The sequence below is a fragment of the Callithrix jacchus genome, chromosome 19 (genome assembly GCF_049354715.1).
Source record: "Callithrix jacchus isolate 240 chromosome 19, calJac240_pri, whole genome shotgun sequence".
NCBI lineage: Eukaryota > Metazoa > Chordata > Mammalia > Primates > Cebidae > Callithrix > Callithrix jacchus.
Window position 1 is genome coordinate 42,223,426 of NC_133520.1, and position 22,039 is coordinate 42,245,464.

The window sequence follows — 22,039 nt, forward strand, 5'->3', positions numbered from 1 at the left end:
GGGAGGCGGAGGTTGCAGTGAGCCGAGATCACACCACTGCACTCCAGCCTGGGCGACAGAGTAAGACTCTGTCTCAAAAAAACATTGATGAGAAAAAAGAATGGCTTCTTCACCAAGGCCACTGTCTGTGTGAGTTTGCACATTCTCCCCATGTCTATATGAGTTTTCTCCTGGTACTCAGTTTTCTCCCACATCCCAAAGATGTGCATGTTAGATAAACTGCTGTGTCTACAATGTCCCAGTGTGAGTGTGGCTGTGTGTGTTGAGTGCACCCTGTGATGGGATGGCAGGGTCCAGGGAAGACTGGCCTCAACTGCTGCCCTGAGCTCCCCAGAGAGGCTCTGGCCACCCTCAGTCCTGAACTGGAATTATCAGGTAAATAATTCTTACTTGTTTTTATTCAGCTTTCTTAAGTGTGTCTATAGCTCACATTTATTTCAATATTTAATATTAGAAGTCTTATTTAGATTTTTATTAATGTTTTTGTGACCAGAAATATGCTGTAAGAACTTACTTGTTTATATGATTTAGCCTATGGTAAAACAGCTTTGTTATACTTCATTTCACTTAAAGCTGCAGTTTCTGAGAACCTATCGACCATGTTAAGACTTAACTGTACTATAATGTGTTTCTTCTTCATTGATTCTTACCAGGGTAATACAATTGTCAACCTAAGGGAACAAATAAATTCTAGAAGTAAAGGCTTTCTACACAGTTGTTGCAGAAATACCAACCATATGCTGTTGAGACAAATGGTTTAACAACTCACCATTGGCCAAATAAGGTCTGTCTCACCCCTGCTGCATTTGCACATGCTGTTCCATTAGCCCCAAACCATTCCCCTCACACGCCCATTACTCATGCTTTAAATGGGACCCAAGGCTCAGATGCGCACCATACAGTAATCGAAGTCACTTGTTAAATACAGCTTCCCTGCCCTACCTTCAGAGATTCTGTTATAACTTGGAAGGGGAGAGGGAGGCAGAGAATATGAGTTTTTGTCCCCTCCCCAAGTTCATACCAAAGTATGAGCAAACTGGGAACCAACGCTCACTCCCTCTCCAAACACCACTTTCTCTTGGAAATCTCATCTAATCCTCTCAGCTTCCCTCTCTGTTCTCCTAAACATAGTATACTTGTAACCTGACTTGGGCGCTCAGCACAGCCAACCATGTGCTTCCCTGCCTCTCCTCCTCCTCTCCCCCATGAACCCCTCCAAGGCAGATCCATGCTACGCCTCTTCCAATTCCTAGCACAAGGCTCAGAATCTTTGAATCATTCATACATGGTCGTGGAATGAATCAATAAATGAACAACTCTAGGAAAAACATGTTCACTAGTTCTTGAAGATCAACGGGTTTAGTTGGGAGCTGGTCCTTTGGCGCTCAGGTGTGTCTGCTGGAACCTACTGTTTCTCCTTTCGGGTGGGCTCTGTGTCCAGGAGCGGATCCCCTCCCTGCGGCCCCACAGGACAGCCACTCTTCGGTGAGCTCTGACTTCAGGCCCAGCCAGGATGCTTTCCCTTTCCTTTGAATGGGAGTGAAGTTAAAACAGTATTAAACTTTAACAACAGATGTTTAATTGCACAAATTGCAGACTTGCGAGTCCAGGTTCTGAAAGGCATCAAATTTGAATGAAAGGGAAACACGTGTGAATTGGGGAAGAATTCTCAGTACATTTTAATAGGATTCCACCAATTAATCTATCTCCTGGCTTCCACAAACACCATAATAAACTTGTCATTTTCTGAGAATTAACTGTTCGATGAGACGTGTCTGGACAACTGCATATTAACAATCTTCTGAACTTGTCGCTATAATGGGAGGGCAAAATGAATGACTGCAGAAAGAAGAAATAAAACGGGGACCGGCAGCTTTGGGGTGCGCTTCGGTGGCAGCGCTGCTGTGAGGAACTGAATAAATGGGAGGCGACACTGTCTCTTCCAAAAAAAAAAAAAAGAAGAAAAAAAAAAACTGAGAAAGAAACCGGAGGACGTAGCAGTTCAGGAATGCCTGCGTCCTGATCCTTATTTACCATTCCAGAGCTCCGGTCCCGCTGCCTACGCGTTCACAATATAAACAGGAAGGATTCGGGTGACCCACGCCCCAGAAGACCGAAGGAGTCCGCGAAGAGCTCTGGTTGCCTTGCATCCCGAGCAGCCTGCCCCTGGAGGACAAACGTCCCAGATTCGGGCGTTCTTTTGGAGTTCCTGGGAAAGCGCGGCTAATCCGTGCGAGCCCGCGTGCGTGGCGGCTGCATTCAGCCCGGCTGCAGGGGCCCGCGGGACGCCGGCTCCCTGGGCACCGACCTCGCCCCTGGGCTTGGCGTCACCTCCACGTGCGTGCGCGCCTCAAGGTTCTCGACGCAGACGCGGGTGGGTGTGGGCGTGCGGGGCGAGTGAGAAGGAAAAGTGCTGGCTGCTTGGAGAAAGGGGAAAAGCAGGACGGATCAGGCTGCTCTCTTTCCCCAACCTGCTCTTGCTCACTTTTCCTCTGTTCTTCCCAGGCTTCCCCCCACTTCCGAAGCCCTCCCTTTTCCACCCCTCTCTCCTTTTTCTTTCTCTTGACACTCTTCAATGCGCCAGGCTGTAAGAGCCTTACTGGGAGTGGCTGAAGTGTAACAACTCTGTGAAGTAGGCACATTTTGCAGATGAGGACACTGAGGCGCAGACGAGCCCAGGGGGCACTGGATGTGGAACCAGGCCTCCAAAGCGCGCTTTCTCCACCACTAAGCTACAAGCAGCTGATGTCACTAGCAAGGACTTTCCTGTAACCTGCACTGTCACCCTGTCATAAACACATCTATGTCTCCATCTCAACGGCCTCATTTAGAGAGAGCAACGAGTTCACACGCCAGTCAAATGGAGAAGACTGGAAGAGACAATTTAGTATATCAAAGCATTTTCCACCAGCAAAGCCTGGCCTGGGTGGAAGTTCTCTTGCTTCAGTAAAGGCGCAGGTCCGATGAGCGCGCCCACCTCCACCAGCTCCACTTTCCCCTAAAGGAACTGAGGAAGAATCTCCACTTCTGAGAAGGGTGTTTAAAAGCCAAGCTGTGAAAAACATGGATGGAAGGAGGGTTTATTAATAGATGACAAATGATCTCTTCCGTGTTCTGGAAAATACCTGAAATAGTATGCTGCATACCTGAGAATAATGTAATAATTCAGAAAGCAACAAGGCAGGAAACAAAATCTGGAAAGTTCAGGGACATTTGTTAAGATTTTGGAGCATGAGTCAGAAAACTGCTGAATATGTTGGAGCAGGGGGAGGGGGCGTTTCAGCTTCATTAGAGATTAAAGAAATGAAATTAAACAGCAAAGAGATACCAGATTTCACCTACGAAGCAGGGCGTGGAGGTAAGAGCTAATGACACAGAATGTGCCATCTCATATATTGCTGGTGGGAGTGCAGACTGACACACTTAAGAGATGATTTGGCCCAATAGTTCTGTTTATGGAGTTTTACCCTAAGGTCATAATCGACAATATGCCAGATAACGTGGGTAGAAGAAGAGTCAATGTTCTCAATACTGAAAGAATGAAAACAGATCTAAATGCCCATCAACAGGAAGCTGTTTAGAAATGTTACAGTAATCCATACAGGGAACACTGTTTATGATATATTGGTAACAGAAAGAGAGCAAATTTTCAAAGAGTGCATATCACAGTACATTTTTTGAAAAAAAAAAAAGATAAGGAAATATGTCTGGAAGAGCATGCAGAATGTTAACTGTGCTTAACGGTTGTGTATGAGTTTTTTGTTCTCCTGTTTCTCCACATTTTCCAGTGTGTCATCAATGAATACCTATTATATCAATAATAAAGAAAATCAAAATGTTTATTCTTGAGGAAAAAACAAATTTCTCTTTCTCCTTAATGACCGATGAGAGCAGTCTCTTACTCAAAGGCAGGACAGTCCTCCAAGGAGGTGAGAATACTCATCAGGCTATGTGACTTTCGTCATGGCATGTGAATCTTGCCACATGAGTGTCAGCTACCCAAGCATAAGCATGTCCTTCAGTAAACAACAGAGAGTCCATGGGTCTTAGGTTCACATCGGGGAATTTAACTAAAAAGTGTTGTTGTCAAATGCTTGACAAATGCCCAACCAAGAGAAGTGAAATCTGATTAAGGGGTTCACAGGGCCATGCTCCCTGCCACGATAGGGGAGAATCCTTCTTTGCATCTTTTAACTTCTGGAGTTTGTTGGCAGTCCTTGGCATTCCTTGGCTGGTGGATACAGCGTTTCGGTCTCTGCCTTCATCACCACATGCCTATGTTTTCCTCATGTGTTTCTCTGCTTTTCTTGTAAGGACACTAGCCACACTGGATTAGGGGCCCATCCGACTCCAGGATGACCTCTTCTCAACTAACTATAATTATGATCCTATTCCAAGTAAGGTCACATTCTGATGGGCTAGGGATTAAGACTTCCGTATATCTTTTAGGGGGGACAGAATTCATCCCATAACATTTTCCTACAGAGCTAACTTTTTTAAACCAACTATTTGGTCTTGTGTAAATGATATTTGTATTTTGAAATAAAATTCCAATGAGTACATCATACATAGATTAAAAAACTATAAGCCAGGCATGGTGGCTCATGCCTGTAATCCCAGCATTTTGGGAGGCCAAGGTGGGCAGATCACCTGAGTTCAGGAGTTTGAGACCACCCTGACCAACATGGAGAAACCCTGTCTCTAATAAAACTACAAAAATTAGCTGGGCCTGGTGGCGCGTGCCTTTAATCCAGCTACTTGGGAGGCTGAGGCAGGAGAATCGCTTAAACCCAGGATGCGGAGGTTGCAGTGAGCCAAGATTGCGCCATTGCACTCCAGCCTGGGCAACAAGAGTGAAACTCCACCTCAAAACAAACAAATAAACAACAACAACAAAAACTATATCCCAAACAGATGCAAAGGCAACAATTCTTTTTTTAAAAAAAGTGTGTAGATGATTCAACAGAGGAGATGATGACACTAATACCAAAAATTCGTTTGAGTTTGAATAAAATTACTTTTTAATACATGAGAGTTGAAAACGCACACGTTCTATATTAATATTCTATGTTTTAAATTCAGGATTCATGCATATACAATATACATTGAGTTTCAAGGTGATATTTCACTCGAAAAAGAATTGTAACTTTTTTTGTAAGTGTCAGAATAATCCTAGACTCTTGGCTTAGACTGTTAGTATACAGTTTCCTTTGTTCTACCTGACTTTTACTTCCTCAACTCTTTTGGGAGACTTATGTCTTGGGTGCCTACTATGTCTACGAAAACCCTGTGCTAGACACAAGGGAAACCGTCATGAGTAAAAAGACATGCTTCGGGAGTTTCCATCGTATTTACTGAAAATGACGGCTGGGCACAGTGGCTCATGCCTATCATCCTCCTGCCTCAGCACTTTGGGAGGCTGAGGCAGGAGGATCGATTGGGCTCAGGAGTTCAAGACCAGCCTGGGCGACATGGCAAAACCCTGTCTCCACCAAAAATTACAAAACTTAGCTGGGTATGATGGTGTGCACCTGTAGTTTCCTCTACTTGGGAGGCTGAGGTGGGAGGATCATCTGTCTGAGCCTGGGAGGTTGGGGCTGCAGTGAGTCACGATCACACCACTGCACTCCAGGCTGGATGACAGAGTGAGACCCTGTCTCAAAAGCTTAAAAAAAAGAAAGAAAATTACCATTAATTCTGTTTAGAAGTGGATGAATTAACATATAAAGAGCAACGAGAGAGAAACAATAGGAAGATATAATGAAAACCAGGGAAAATTCAAGAAGAGATTATTGGTAAAGATACTTGGCATCTCCAAACTGTTAATCTTTAGAAATCAATGTTTAGTTTCTTCATATCTAATCTGGACAGGTATAGAGTAGAATAGAAAAAAAATGGAGTGTGCTTCCAATCAAGCCATTGAAACAAACTCCAAAGCCATGACTAGAACACAGGGGAGGAATTCTGGGACTGCGGCCCTCAGAGTCCACGGTCTGTCTGTGCAATGGGCACGTCCACTACCTCAAACCTGCTCCTCCACTATTCTCCCTGACAGAAAATGGTACCACCACCTACTAGGTTATTCAGACAAATCAGCCTTGACTCCTTCCTATCCACCTCTTCTATCAACGTAATCTCCAAGACTTGCCAGTTCTCCCTCGTAAGTATCTCCTGAATCCATGGGCTATTAAAAATAAAGACTGCCATTTGGTACACACTTAGCGCATCTCAGGCACAATTTCAGCACTCAATTTGTATTAACTGTTTTGAGTACAACTCTCTGTAGTAGGTACAATTACCATGTTGATTCTAGAGATGAGGACATGGAGGCACATAGAGTAACATTAAATAACATTCTCAAGGTCACACAGTAAAAAAAAGACAGAGCCTGGGTTCAGGTCACAGATAACGGCCTTCAGAACCCATGCCTCTTCTTAATGACAGTCATGTACAGCCCAGCAAGCCTGCTACTCTTCCCTAAAAGTTGCTATTTCCTGTCAGAGTTTAGTGTTTTATTCCTCCCACCTCTTTACCCCTTTCCTCCCTCCCTACCCTCAGCTGATAACCTTGCCTTCCTAGAGAAGCTAGAAGCCACCAAATCTATAAACCGGCATTCATCAGCTCCCAGCTTTTCTTTTCCTTTCTTTTCTTTCTTTCCCTTCTGTCCTTTCTTCCTTTCTTTCCTTCCCTTCCTTCCCCCTTCCTCCTTCCTTCTCCCTTCCCTTCCCTTCCTTCCCCCTTCCCTTCCTTCTCCTTCCCTTCCTTCTCCTTCCCTTCCTTCTCCCTTCCCTTCCCTTCCCTCCCCCTTCCCTTCCTTCCCCCTTCCCTTCTTTCTCCCTTCCCTTCCTTCCTCCTTCCCTTCCTTCCCCCGTCCCTTCCTTCTCCCTTCCCTTCCCTTCCCTCCCCCTTCCCTCCCTTCCCCCTTCCCTCCCTTCCCCCTTCCCCCTTCCCTCCCTTCCCCCTTCCCTCCCCCTTCCCTTCCTTCCCCCTTCCCTTCCTTCCCCCTTCCCTCCCTTCCCCCTTCCCTCCCTTCCCCCTTCCCTTCCCTCCCCCTTCCCTTCCTTCTCCCTTCCCTTCCTTCCTCCTTCCCTTCCTTCCCCCTTCCCTTCCTTCTCCCTTCCCTTCCCTTCCCTCCCCCTTCCCTTCCTTCCCCCTTCCCTCCCTTCCCCCTTCCCCCTTCCCTCCCTTCCCCCTTCCCTCCCTTCCCCCTTCCCTTCCCTCCCCCTTCCCTTCCCTCCCCCTTCCCTTCCTTCCCCCTTCCCTTCCTTCTCCCTTCCCTTCTTTCTCCCTTCCCTTCCTTCCTCCTTCCCTTCCTTCCCCCGTCCCTTCCTTCTCCCTTCCCTTCCCTTCCCTCCCCCTTCCCTCCCTTCCCCCTTCCCTCCCTTCCCCCTTCCCCCTTCCCTCCCTTCCCCCTTCCCCCTTCCCTCCCTTCCCCCTTCCCTCCCCCTTCCCTTCCTTCCCCCTTCCCTTCCTTCCCCCTTCCCTCCCTTCCCCCTTCCCTTCCCTCCCCCTTCCCTCCCTTCCCCCTTCCCTCCCTTCCCCCTTCCCTTCCCTCACTTCTCCCTTCCCTTCCCTCCCCCTTCCCTTCCCTCCCCCTTCCCTTCCTTCCCCCTTCCCTTCCTTCTCCCTTCCCTTCCTTCTCCCTTCCCTTCCTTCCCCCTTCCCTTCCTTCCCCCTTCCCTTCCTTCCCCCTTCCCTTCCTTCTCCCTTCCCTTCCTTCCTCCTTCCCTTCCTTCCCCCTTCCCTTCCTTCTCCCTTCCCTTCCCTTCTTCCTTCCCTTCCCCCTTGTCCTTTCCCTTCCCTTCCCCTCTCTCTTTATAGAGTCAGGGTCTGGCTCTGTCCCTCAGGCCAGAGTATAGGGGCACAAACTTGGCTCACTGTAGCTTCAAACTCCTGGGCTCAAGCAATCGTCCCACCTCTGCCTCCCAAATATCTAGGATATGTGCCACTATGCCTTGCTAATTGTTTGGGGGTTTTGGCGGAGTAGAAATGGGGGTCTCACTATGTTGCACAGGCTGGCCTTGAAATTCTGGGCTCAAGCGATTCTCACACCTCGGTCTCCTAAAGTGCTAGGAATACAGACCTGAGCCACTGTGCCCAGCTAGTTCCCATCTCTTCTGTCACCCCAGTTATAAAGGAAGAAGTATCTTTCCTTGCTCTTAAAAAAGCCAGATTTTGATATATATATTTATTTATCTGTAATGGAGAGTCGAACGGTCACACACTGCAGACTACATTTCTTTTTTCTTTTCGTTTCTTTGTTCTTTTTAGCTAGGGTTCATCCTTTATTGCTGGTACAACATTGTTAATTAAAGTTTTTTTTTAAATTTTACTTTAAGTTCTGGGGTACATGTGCAGAACTTGCAGGTTTGTCACATAGGTATACGTGTGCCGTGGTGGTTTGCTGCACCTGTCAACCCATCATCTAAGTTTTAAGACCTGCTAATCCAACAAACCACAGTCATATCAGCAAGACTTTTACCTCTGAGCAATAGAAATCACAGCTGTTTTGATATTACTCTATAGTTTATGGATATCTATAAATAGCATGTATATCATAATGCTTATCACAGTTTCAAAATTATAGTAGCTAGTAGACCCATACATATTACTATATATAAAGTTGTCTTTTGGGGGGGCTATTTTTACTATTAACCCCACTTCCCTAATCTCTAGATTCATGAAGTCAACTCTCTCCTGTCATCTCTAGTTGACTGTCTAGTAAACATCTCAAAGTTAATCCACCTAAAACAGAGCTGTTGATTTTCCTCCCCAAACCTGTTGCCCATATCTCAGTATAGAGGCTCCGTCATCCATTCAGTTGCTTACACCAAAACGTAGGAGTTCTTCATTCCTTCCCCCTTTCTCTCATCCCTCATTAGCAAGTTCTGTAAGTTACAGCTGCCAACTTCTTAGTCCACCCCTTGGAGCCTCCTGAGACCCTGATCACTCCACTCAGCCTCGCCAAGGTAGATGACGGGGTGATGGAGGCAGCAAACTACCACGGCACGTGTATTCCTATGAAACAAACCTGCGCGTTCTGCACAAATACCTCAGAACTTAAAGTATAATAATAATAATGACATAAATTAAATTAAAAGAGGTCTTTAACAATGTATTACATGAATAAATGCTTAGCCAACCACTTAATATGCAGCCTTTTAAAAATTACTCAGAACAATGCCGGCTCATCCCTCAAGCTGTCCCAGCTCATGGGGAGTACTTCATCAGCTCTCCCCCGGCAGAGTCCTCAGTTTCTCACAACCACAACCACCACCACCACCATGGGGTGACCCAAGCTGGGTCTGACAAATGTGTCCTCCTAGTGACACAACGCAAAGCTGGAAATCCACTGAAGTCACAGAAGACAATACTGCATGAACACAAATGCCTTTGGGGAACGCAGGGTCAATTTGCTGAAATAAATGCAGATCAGAAAGAACACACATTTCGGAGGGAGGAGATGCTGCCAGATTCAAGTCCCTGTTCCTTTCCTTCCCACCATAGTATGTTAGTGATTTATTCAGTGTCTCTGAGCCTCAGTGTCCTAAGCTGTACCCAAGGGTAACAACAGGAACATTACAGGTTGTGAATGCTGGGTGGGATAACAGACTTAGAATCCGCATAGCAAACTCTCTCTAGTATCATTTCCATTTGCCACCATAGCAAGTCCCCTAAAAAGAAGCAAGCTTTAGAGTTGCGAGAAACCTTACAGAGCTCCTATTTTGTCTTATTTTATGGTATTTAATGTCAGAAATAATGAAGATTTAAAAAAAAATCCATACACTTTACAGAATAGGCTGTTGCAAACAAGGATAGTTTACCAAGTATGTTTTTTAATGCCATAACAAATTTATTTTTTTCTTGCCAGCACTGCATTGGAATGAATTCTTCCCCCAGCAATCATGCTGACTTAGATTCATATCTGTATTCAGCTTAGACTCCCACTGTTCTTTAGGGGTAATTTTCAAATCTTTCTACACAAGTCGACATGCAGTTCCAGTGATAAATAACAGCCTCTGAGCTTTTACCTCCTGCACACTATTTTGACACATCACCACCCTGAAGAAATTTTTATGTTTTAAAAAAGTAATTTATCTAAAGGAAGAGGGTATTTTCAAACCATACTTCTAAAAAATGTCCAATAACAGGAATAAAAGAAGAAATGAGCTTTGGAATAAAAAGTGAAAGAGAGTACCTGAATAAAATAAATCTCAAAAAGAATAAAAAGATCAAGAGACGATAACATAAAAAGGAAAATTAGAATCTAAACATTTATTAGAAGTGGAAAATGAAAGCATAACTGCATTCTTATCCAGTTGATTAAGGGACATAAAAATGTTCATGAAACAGGAAAAGTGATATTTCAAACCAGTGGCTTTACCCTTTGAAAAACTTTTGTTTTTTTTTTTAAGAATTTCAGGATTATGAGAACAAATTGCTGGAGTTAATGTGCAGACACAAGTTCTTCATTATAGATGATTTTCATTAGTAATTTTTTTTTTTTTGAGACGGAGTCTTGCTCTGTCACTGGGCTGGAGTGCAGTGGCTCGATCTCGGCTCACTGCAACCTCCCTTTCCTAGGTTCATGTAATTCCTCTGCCTCAGCCTCCCGAGTAGCTGGAACTACAGGCACGTGCCACCATGCCCAGCTAATTTTTTTGTATATTCATAGAGACAGGGTTTCACCATATTGGCCAGGATAGTTTTGATCTCCTGACCTTGTGATCCACCCGCCTTGGCCTCCCAAAATTTGGATTACAGGCGTCAGCCACCAGGCCTGGCCATTAGTAATTTTAATAAAAATTATTACAGCTTCAAATAAATATAGGTAAGAAGTCAAGTTATATTCCAACCCCAAACTACAAAATGTGAATTACTAAGACATTCTATTCAGTGAATAACCTAATAATTTGATGGTGCTCAAAGATAAAAATTGTAAGTGCCACCACAGTTATTCCTACACAGTTTTGACCCATAGTTGCCTTTTTTCCTGGATAATATGATTTTTTTAAAGAACCTCAAACAGCGCTGATGTTAGAAGGGTATCTCTTATTGATCAAAGCCCTTGAAACCAGTTTCTTAATTAAAGGGAAAACTTTTCCCCCAAGAACGTATTACTTAGCAACCCTTCATGGTTTATGTGATTCTATCCTGAAGTCTCTCATTTTAATTAAAAAGAAAAAATAATTTGCCATTCTATTCCTCAATGTTTGGTTCTGTTGCAAATACTGTTCCACATTCCATCTCCCTGCCATAAAGAATAAATATTTTTTTCTGATTAGAAACACCTTCACATGGGGCCAGGCATGGTGACTCATGCCTATAATCCCAGCACTTTGGGAGGCGGAGGCAGATGGATCACCTGAGGCCAGGAGATGGAGACCAGCCTGGCCAGTATGGCAAAACCCTGTCTCTACTAAAAATATATTTTAATAAACTAGCAGAGTGTGGTAGTACATGCTGGTAATCCCAGCTACCTGGGAGCCCGAGGCAAGAGAATTGCTTGAACCAGGAGGCAGAGGTTGTATTGAGCTGAGATTGTGACTGCACTCCAGCCTGGGCAACAGAGAGAGGCTCTTCTGAAAGAAAGAAAGCGAGAAAGACAGAGAGAAAGAGAAAGAGAGAAAGAGAGAGGAAGGAAGGAAGGAAGGAAGGAAGGAAGGAAGGAAGGAAGGAAGAAAGGAAGGAAGGAAGGAAGGAAGGAAGGAAGGCCAGCCTTCACATGGACAATAAGCTAGGACTTTCATTCCAAGCAACCCGTGCCTGCAGCTGTTTAAATCTTCATGCTCTAGTTTTGTTTGTCCATATTAGGGCTTTTGCCCATCAAGCTTTTTTTTTGCGATGGAGTCTCATACAAGCTTCTGTAATAGGTGAAATTTTGTATAGCTTCCAGTCGGCTGGGCTGGAGTGCAATGGCATGCTCTCAGTTCATTGCAACCTCTGACTCCTGGGTTTAAGTGATTCTCCTGCCTCAGCTTCCCAAGTAGTTGGGATTACTGGCACCCCACCACCATGTTTGGCTAATTTTTTGTATTTTTAGTAGAGACAGGATTTCACTGTTGGCCAGGCTGGTCTCGAATTCCTGACCTCGTGATATGCCCGCTTCAGCCTCCCAAAGCGCTGAGATTACAGGCGTGAGCCACTGCTCCCAGCTCCATCAAGCTCTTTTGGTTTGGTGGCTAGTTATGAAAGAGGTTAATTTGAGAGAAGACTACTGGGTATCCAATAAAACTGATATCCCTTTGGATGCTTTCAGGCTAATTAGCACTCTAGTTATTTTCCCTTAAGTCAAGGCATTTATACAACTTCCAAAATGTTTGCACTACTTACTACTGCTATACAGATTGTAGAATTAGGTAATATAGAAAAAATAAAAACAGCCATGTCAAATCATAAAGCAATAATTTGCACTAAAGTTTGGATTTATTTTTTTAAATATTTAAAGATGCTGGCCAGGTGAGGTGGCTCACACCTGCAATCCCAGCACTTTGGAGGCTGAGGCAGGCACATTGCTTGAGCCCAGACCAGCCTGGGGAGCATGATGAAACCCTCATTTCTACAAAAAAATGCAAAAATTAGCTGTGTGTGGTGGCATGTGCCTGTATCCCCAACTACTTGGAGGCTGATGTAGGAGAATCGCTTGAGCCCAGGAGGTTGCGGCTGCAGTGAGCTGTGTTCACACCACTGTACTGTAGTCTGGGTGACAGAGTGAGATCCTGCCTCAAAAAAAAAAAAAAGAAAAAGAAAAAATATTATGTTAGTTTAATGTGAAAGATTATTATATTAATTCTATCTCTATGTCTGTCACAGTTCTCCATAACAAAATATCCCAAAAGATCTATTGGTTTAAGTTGATTTTGACCATAAATGGTACAAAGCATATTTGGTTCTGTTAGATACAAAAACATTGAACTTACATATAAGACACAAGTTCCTGAAAAGAAAGGCAAAAGGATAATGAGAGGCTACCACAGCCACCCCTGGAACAATGGTGGGCACTCGGTTATTTTCAGGAAATGTTGTGAGAATTAAATGGAGGTATTTGCAAATGGGAGAGGCGAATTTAAATTCTGAATGTTTAGGACCATACTAGCTTGTCACAGAAGCTTGTAATAGGTGAATTTTTGAGTGTCCGTATACTTCAGTCTTCCTCATCGGTATATATGTATTCTTAAATATTGAGTTGTAATTTAAAAATTCAATCAATCATTATTATCTAGTCTCTATTTGAGATTTAAAGAAAAAAACAGGTATTTGGAAACCTCATTTAATGCCATGGACAGATAAACAAATTATACTTGCCTAAAGCACTATAAGCCTGCCACTTTATAGAGCACTCATATTCTCAATTACCAAAGTAATTTAAAATAAAATTGGTCATTTTCTTTCCTGTTTAAGTAGCGTATGTTACAGTCAAGAGATCTGCTCACAAGTTCTGCCATCCTTCTGAATTTTCATATCCTCATTATTTTTTAAACATGTCAATAAGAGCGAACATAGATTGTGCACTTACTATGTGTCAGATACGATATGAAAACACCTCATGTACCTTCCTTCCCCTGCCATAGTGTCCATGTGACAGATAAGAAGCCTGAGGCTTATAGAGAATAAGTCCCTTCCCCAAGGTTTTTCACGTATGGATCTGGGATTTGAGTCTCCGGCGAAGCAGTCAAGATTCTTAGCTGCCAAAATAGAAACTGACTAGCTGGTTTTAGCAAAAAGAAAAAAATTATTTAAAAGATGTTATGGAATTTCCAGGAGGGTTACAAAAACAGCCATGAGAAAATGGCCAAGAGCAAAGGGAGGTTATACAGGAAGAAGCACAGGCCCAATCATGCCACTAAACCACCTGGCTGATTCCACCGTGCAGTCACATTAGACATGAGTGGTGGCAACCTGCAGCCCCAACAATGCTAGCACTGGGCACAGGATATTGATGCCAGTACCCTGCTCTTGGATCCCCTGGACATTGGGTTTTGCAGCTACCATTGCTACCACCAGAAAGAATCTTTCACTCTACCTGCATTTTTGTATCACCAGATCCTAATCCAAAACCTGGAGCAGGTGAGTCTAACTGGTTGAGTCTAGGGCATGTGCCAGACGCCAGCTGCAAGGAAGCCTGAGAGATGAACAGTCCGACCCTTTTAGCTCCTCAATAGTGAGGGTGGGCTCTAACTTGCACCAAGATTCCCATGATGAGAAACAGCCTCCTAAGAAGAAAAAGGCCAGGTTTTTGTTGTTGTTTACCACCATATCTAACCCATTTATGCCTGGTGTTTTGTTGTTGAAACGCTAAACTTGTGGGAGTTATTTATATCCTACTCCTCAAGGTCATCACCACGGTCTGATTTTTCACACAAAAAAACATTTTGTAACCTCCAGGATAAATGGGTTTTAAGCATTTAACCTACCACTAAGTAGATGTTTAATTAATATATGTGAAATGAACAAACGAATGCAGGATCCAGTTGTCTCTGGGAGGGACACAGGGAAAAGCAGGAAAACACTGTCAATAGCTAATAACATAGTTGACTTGGGCAAACCAGAAACCACATGCAAGTTAAAGTTACAGGTAGTGGATGAGTTAACATGGAGCCTCTACTCCAGCACATGTGGAAACGGACAAGGTTAGCACTGGTCTGCTTCCTTACATCCTGGGAACGTCAGCTCTACTGGAGTTCCAGGTCCCTACCTATGGCAAGAAGGTAAATCTAAAGAACCCCAAACCCTCTTTACTGGTGACTACAGCTGTTGCCAAGCAGATTAGAAACAACTCTTTTGAAAACATGGAGAAAGCAGTGAGTGCCACCTAGGTACTAAAGGTTTTACAGGCATTACCCTGTGTAATCAGAACCTCAACCCTGTGAACTAGCTATTCTTTGTAGCTCCATTTTACAGACTAGAAGAGCTAAGGCTTGGGGAGATCAGCTTGCCCAACGTTATGTAACCAGGAACTGGCAGAATCTGGCTTTGAGTCATATCTCATTGGCTCCACATCCATCCTCTTAAGTGCTACACAACACTATACAACGGAAACTTAAACTATAAAAATAGGTCACTGCGGAAGGCATTTCTGTTACAGAATTTACTAGCTTCACTGTCAACTTATCTCATTATTTCTTATTTCACATTTTTACAGGAGACATCAGCCTACACTTGAGCTGGCTCCAGTGAGGGAAATGGAGGGCTGAGCTTGATGCTCTCCAAGGTTCTGAAAACCAATGTTTGAAATTTAAAATTTAACTGCCAGAGTAAAGGTAGCATCATTTTATATTGGCTCTTCAATTTTTACACCCAGGGCAAAGCCATCTGTGAGCGGATGAAAATGAAATAATTATGAAATTTAGGCAGTTCTTAAGAAACTAAGTTTTCAACACACCCACACCCATTCACTAAAATTAAGGGATATGAACTCTGAAAACAGACTTCCTTTATACATTTTTGGCTTTTCTCCACAGTTATGAAAGTCAATCCATGCCAGTAATGTCTAAAATCACGATGGGAATTTTTTGAGTGCCGCAGTAAATATATTCTCCTGGATATGCATCATCAGTCCTGGAATGTGGCTGAGGCCAGAGTAAGCATCTGGAACCAGGATACCTGGTGGCATAGGCAAGAAACAGCCAGTGGGGTGAGGATCAGAATCAGAATTGGTAGCCAGGAATAAGAAAAGAAATCAAAAGGAAAGGAGGGGAGTAAAGATCTGAAATAAAGGGAAAAAAACCCTAAAAGCTTGAAAGGGGCCAGGCAGAAAGGAGATGAGGCTGTGGCCAGTGGCAAGTCCTGGCTTTCAATTCATGGGGAGAAAGGTATCATCTGCTGTCTCTTTACTCCTCATACCAACTGCAGCGATGCTGTTTCTTTCCAAGTCTTTCTACATAGCTCCACGGGGGTTGACATTGGGCTGGACTGACATCTGCTGCTACTTCTTGCTGCATTCTGTGCTATTTGGAGATATTCTATTGATATCATCCTTCTTTGACCTTGCTTCACTCTTCCCCCTCCCAACTCTCCTTCCGCTGTCCTATTTGTAGCAACCGCTTTAGTCCACTAACAAGGGCTCTTTTATCTATTGGTCCTGCTCTTGCTTTTGTTTCTCTTGTCTATTTGGAGTTAGCTTCTTGATAGAAAGCCAGCACGAATTCTCTCTTGTCCTTGAGAAACTGTTGAACGTAGCTGACTTGCTATAACCAGCAGGTAAAAGGATAAGCTCATTCTGTATTTCATAGTCGTCTGTTTAGCAGCCTTAAACTTTAGCTAAGCAAATAACCATTTTCCTTTGCAGAAATTGTCATCCTGCCCTTATAATAACAATCCCAAGCCACTGAGTTGCAGAGACCACATGTGTTTAGAATAAATAAATAAAAAGAACTGAGCTCCTGTCATATGGATTCTGGCTTAGGCTGTTTGGATCCTGCCACTGCAGCTGAAGATGGGTTGCTGCTTACAGAATACTAATTGCTATTACTATTCTGAACTGATCTCTCTTGTGAAAGAAAAAAATATGAGAGGAAGCTCATTCTGGGTTGGTCACTTAAAACCTAAGCTAAGTTGGGAGAAATTCTATGTGGCACCTGTATACATGTATTCAGATAGATAGATATTACACACAAATGCAAATATAAATGTATAAACACACACACATATGTATACCTAGAATTTTTACTGAGATTCTTTTGTGGGTTTGTACCAAGTCAGAAGTATCATGTCTTTATAAGTTTTGTGTGCTAACTTTGTCACAGCAGTCTGTCAACAATATTTGCTGTGGTCTCATGTGTACACAGAACAGTAGAAGGCTGATCTTATTGTTTGCTTCGCTCTATTTAGACAGAACAAATTGACCTAAGAGTCTGTTTACCAGAGATTCATCATCGATCATGTATTCTTTGATGTACCTTCTCTTTCGTGGATTTAACATCAGATGTTAGCAAACTTGAAGATAAGAGGAAAGGTATTCATCCTGTACCTGCAGAGAGGTTCTTCTGATTTGGTGGGAAAGCTAGGAATTTGGAATCAGGGGACCTGGGATTGAACCCTGGCCCTGCTATGTTACTGGAGCATAGGCAAGTGACTACATTTAAGCTCCAGTTTACCATCTATAAAATAAAAGGAAAAACCCTGCCCTGACTATATCACAGGATTATCGTCAGGATTACGTGAGACCATAATATGAACCAGCTTTGTAAACTAAACTACTCTACAAAGCGAGGGATTAGTAACTATGATAATAATTTCACACATTGGCTATGAAATGGTACAAGCTGTCAGGATTAAGGATCACAGTTCAGAGGAGGGCCACTTTAAATTATTGTCAACCTATTTTCCCAAGCACCAGTTAATACTACTATAATAAGTTCAAAATACACTTCCATTTTCTCCTGCTGGGATTTCATTCCATTGGATGGATTGTTCAAAACCGAAAAATCATTAGAAGGGGCAGGAAGTAATTTGATTCAACGAAGATCTTTTCATTTTAACAATATTCTTTCCAATGCATACGCGGTAAAGAGGATCATTAAAATAATCTAGAATATATCTGAAAAAGCCTTACCAAAAAATGAAACAGTTCTGCATATTTTCTGTTTAATTACTTCCTCTCAGGAACCAAATTTATAATAGGACCATTAGGGAGATTTCTAGAGAGATATATCCTCAGTGAAGAGTATTTGAGTACTTGAATGTTGTAAGAAACATTCGAGAGCATTCTGAGAGCCTTCTCTTCAGAGGCATGCTCTTCAGGAGACGGCCCATTGCCTTCTTCTGGCAAAGACTAAATGAACTCACCACAGAGGAATGGAGGAGGGGGTTCGGATACTAGATCAAGGTTTGGGCTAGATCAGTAGTTAGCATTTTTGGCTTGCCAACCTTTTCCCCCAAGTGAAAAAAAATCATCACCACAATTTTATTTTTAAAAATGCAGAGGGTATCTTAATGCTGAAAAAGTGGAATATGTATAATCACAGAATAAAGAATAATCCTGCAAATAGAGACAATCCCTGATTTAACAATGGTTCCACTTTACTACGGTGTGACAGTGATATGCCATTTGGTAGAAACCACACTTCGAGTGCCCATACAACCATTCTTTTTTTTTCATAATGAGTACAGTATTCAATACGTCACATGAGTTACCCAACACTTTGTCATTAAGTAGGCTTTGTGTTAGATGATTTTGCCCAACTGTATGCTAATGTAAGTCTTCTGAGCATGTTTAAGGCAGGCTAAGCTAAGCTATGATCTTTGGTAGGCTAGGTGTATTAAATGCATTTTCAACTTACATTATTTTCAACTTATGATGGGTTTATCAAGGTGTGCCCCATCATATGTCAAGGAGCATCTGTATAATCATTTAGCTTTTATTAAAGAACTGACTACATTGTCCTTAGCATTCTGGTTTTACTGTGAACCTGAAAAACTTCCTCTGAAGCCAGCATCTGTTGTTGAACTCATATTTGATAGCAGTCTGGAAGTCCTTTCAACCTGAAGATGCTATGATCACACAAACACCTTTAAACAAAATTATTTACTATTTTTCTAGCACAAAATAACACTTTTCAGTTAGAGTATGTGAGCAGCTATTTGTAAAGTTATGGATAATTTCAAAATTTGAGAGTCTCCGCCATCAGTGAGAGTTTTGATGAAAAATGGTTCGATACTTTCATCACAATTCTGGTTACTCACCATCATACAATGAATTCACTTAAACAGCTAACAGAAAGTAAACTAGAAAAAAATCCATTTCAGATTTTTCTCTATTGATAAAATTGCACACGCTGTTCAGATATTGTAACAGAGGACATTTGACATTTTCCCCCAGGTGTAAGGAGGTGGCAGGTTCAATTTCTCAGCAGCTTGCACTGGTGATTTCAGTTGCTCTTTGCCAGGGGTGTGGAATTTGTCTGCTGTTTTCTATTTCTATTAGCTGTGAGTTTCTCTGCATTTCAAGTTCCATCTGAGAACCTGACTAAACTTAGCTCATTCTAGAGAGAACAGCTCCCACTGAGAAGGTGTCACTCTCATGACCTAGGTGTCTGAGAAATACAAGCTCTGCAGTTTTGTTTCTTACGAAAGAGAAAAAAAATATGAAAATCTTATTTTTTCCTAGCCATCATCAGATATTTACTAGACTGGGCCATTTTACACAGAAGCACAAGAATCATGATAAATTGTTTCTCTACAGAACAAAGAATTTTTTAAAACAACTGATGTTTTAAAAAAATGTTTCCTATAAATGGAATGAACAAGATTGTGGCTGTGTGATAATATTCAAAACTTTATAAATGTGCTATACATAGCATTTTCATTTAGTGTTTTAGGCATTCTCTGCCCAGTAGAGTGGCTGAAATGCATAATAATTGTTTCTGTCTAAATCAGGTTTCCTTTTTTAAAGCTCCTGGAGGGACTGAGTTGATTTCTTGTCCTTATTTTCTCCCCATATTACAGCCTATCCTGAACATCAGCAAATGTAGGATAATGAGTTCAGGGAAAATTAACCCATACTACACTAAGGCTCGTATATTTATTCACTCATTTGCTGAATGTCTACCCCATGTAAGGCGCTGTGCTAAATTCTGGGGTTACCAAGGTGTAAGAAAGATTTCACAGTGTGATGGGATCTAGGTTACTATGTATCAATTTAAAAGTGGTCAGGCCAGTGTTTCTCAAAGTCGAAACTTTTTTTTTAACCACAATCTACTGTAGGAAATAAACTTTATATCTCATCCCTGTACTCATATACATGCATATACACAACTTCATGGACACGTACTTGTCCAAACACAGGTACACCATACTCAACTGAAGCAAAATGTTCACAAAACAAACTTCCTCTTTCTACATGTGACACACTGCAATGTTTTCTCTTCTATCTCATTTAATTTTTATTTAAAGATGGATATAACCAACTAAGTTGATTTTATAGGCCAGTAATTAGTCACAATTTGCAACTTGAAAAACAGCAGTCTGGGAGCCTTTTGCTGTAGCTCCTTAAGCTGCTAAAAATATCAAGAACTGTATTGGACATAAAAACAAAAGACATTACTGAATTATGTTAGAGTACTTATCCTGGTTTACCTTAAGAAAGATATTGCTGGCCAGGCACAGTGGCTCACGCCTATAATTCCAGCACTTTGGGAGGCCGAGGCGGGTGGATCACGAGGTCAAAAGATTGAGACCATTCCGGTCAACATAGTGAAACCCTGTCTCTACTAAAAATACAAAAATTAGCTGGGCATGGTGGCGTAGCTAGTCCCAGCTACTTGGGAAGCTGAGGCAGGAGAATTGCTTGAACCCAGAAGGCGGAGGCTGTGGTGAGCCGAGATCATGCCATTGCACTCCAGCCTGGGTAACAACAGCAAAACTCCGTCTCAAAAAAAAAAAAAAAGAGAAAGATATTGCTTATCTGAAAATATGGGACATTCTTTGATGTGGAAGTGGTAAGTGTAGATCTAATTAGGTACCACTTTATAAAGAGTAGTCAATTTAAGGCCTTGATTATACAGCAAATGGTATATGTGGGGAAAAAATGAATAAAAATTCCTTAAACTGAATCTCTTGTTCTGCTTCCATTTGCCACACTTGCACACTACATTTTTTACAGTCTAAAGGGAAGATAAAGGTGATGCCAATATCTGATACAGTTAGATGTTTTCAGACATATGTCCAAACATTGCAAGAAGCAGCAGTGGAAAATCCAAGACATAAATGTGTTAATTTTCAAATACATTCAGACATTAATTGATAAATTGCCTCATCAATCTCTAAAATATGAGTGCTGAAACTGTTGCATATTTTTATCAGCTATGACTGCCTTGTTACCTCATCTCAGTCTCCATTGGATTGCCCACTGTGGCTCACTCCCTGGATTGCTTTTTTTTTTTTTTCATATTCTTTTTAGGGGATCCATCTAGTCTCTTGCTTTGAACTTTCTCCTGAATGCTGAGGACTGGACAGCCCATCCAGATCTCCTCCAGACCTGTTAATCAACTGCCTATTGGGCCGATCAAACTGGGGGTTCTATCTATAGATACCAGAAAACAAACATATCCAAAGCCAAACTGCCCTCTTCCCCCATGATAAATCAGGTGCTTCTTTTCCGAAGCTCCCTAACTTGCTAAGTATTACTAGATGAAATCAGCCTGTTCCTACCCATGAGTCATCCTTTCTCAGGTCCCAAAGCCAATCAAACAAGTCCCCCAGTTCTGCCAACTCTACCTTCTCAACATATGCTTTAACTTATCCCTTCTTCTTCGCACACATTGCTCCTGCTGTCCATTCTGGCCCTTGCCACCTTTCACTGCTGCAAAGCCTTCCAATTAGTCTTCTGCCCCTGGCCTAAGACCCTGAGCTGCATAGGCCCAGGTGGAGAGCCTTTCTGCTCCACTGTCTTTGGGAAGCTCCAAAGTGCCTGCCATACCCATTACCCTCTTCCTAGGGCATTCTTAAGCCAATTGCTTTTATGTTACCATGAGCCCCACACCTGGCCACAGCAGATGAAAGAATCTTCCCCAGAGGTAGCTGATGGATCACAGACCTAGGAGGAGATCCAGCATCATGGATTTGGCTGTGTCCCCACCCAAATCTCATCTTGAATTGTAGCTCCCATAATTCCCAAGTGTCATGGGAGGGAACCAGTAGGAGGTAATTAAATCATGGGGCGGGTCTTTCCTGTGCTGTTCTCATGATAGTGAATAAGTCTCACAAGACGGGATGATTTTAATAAAGGGGAGCTCCCCTCATGAGCTCTTTTGCCTGCTGCCATGTAAGATGTGACTTTGCTCCTCATTCTCCTCCAGCTATGATTGTGAGGCCTCCCCAGCCATGTGGAACTGTGAGTCAATTAAACCTCTTTACTTTTTGACGCAGAGAAGGCCACTGACAAAATTCAACAGCTCTTTATGCTAAAAACCCTCAATAAACTTGGTATTGATGGAACATATCTCAAAATAATAAAAGCTATTTATGACAAAACAACAGCCAATGTCATACTGGATGGGCAAAAACTGGAAGCATTCCCTTTGAAATTGGGCAGTAGACA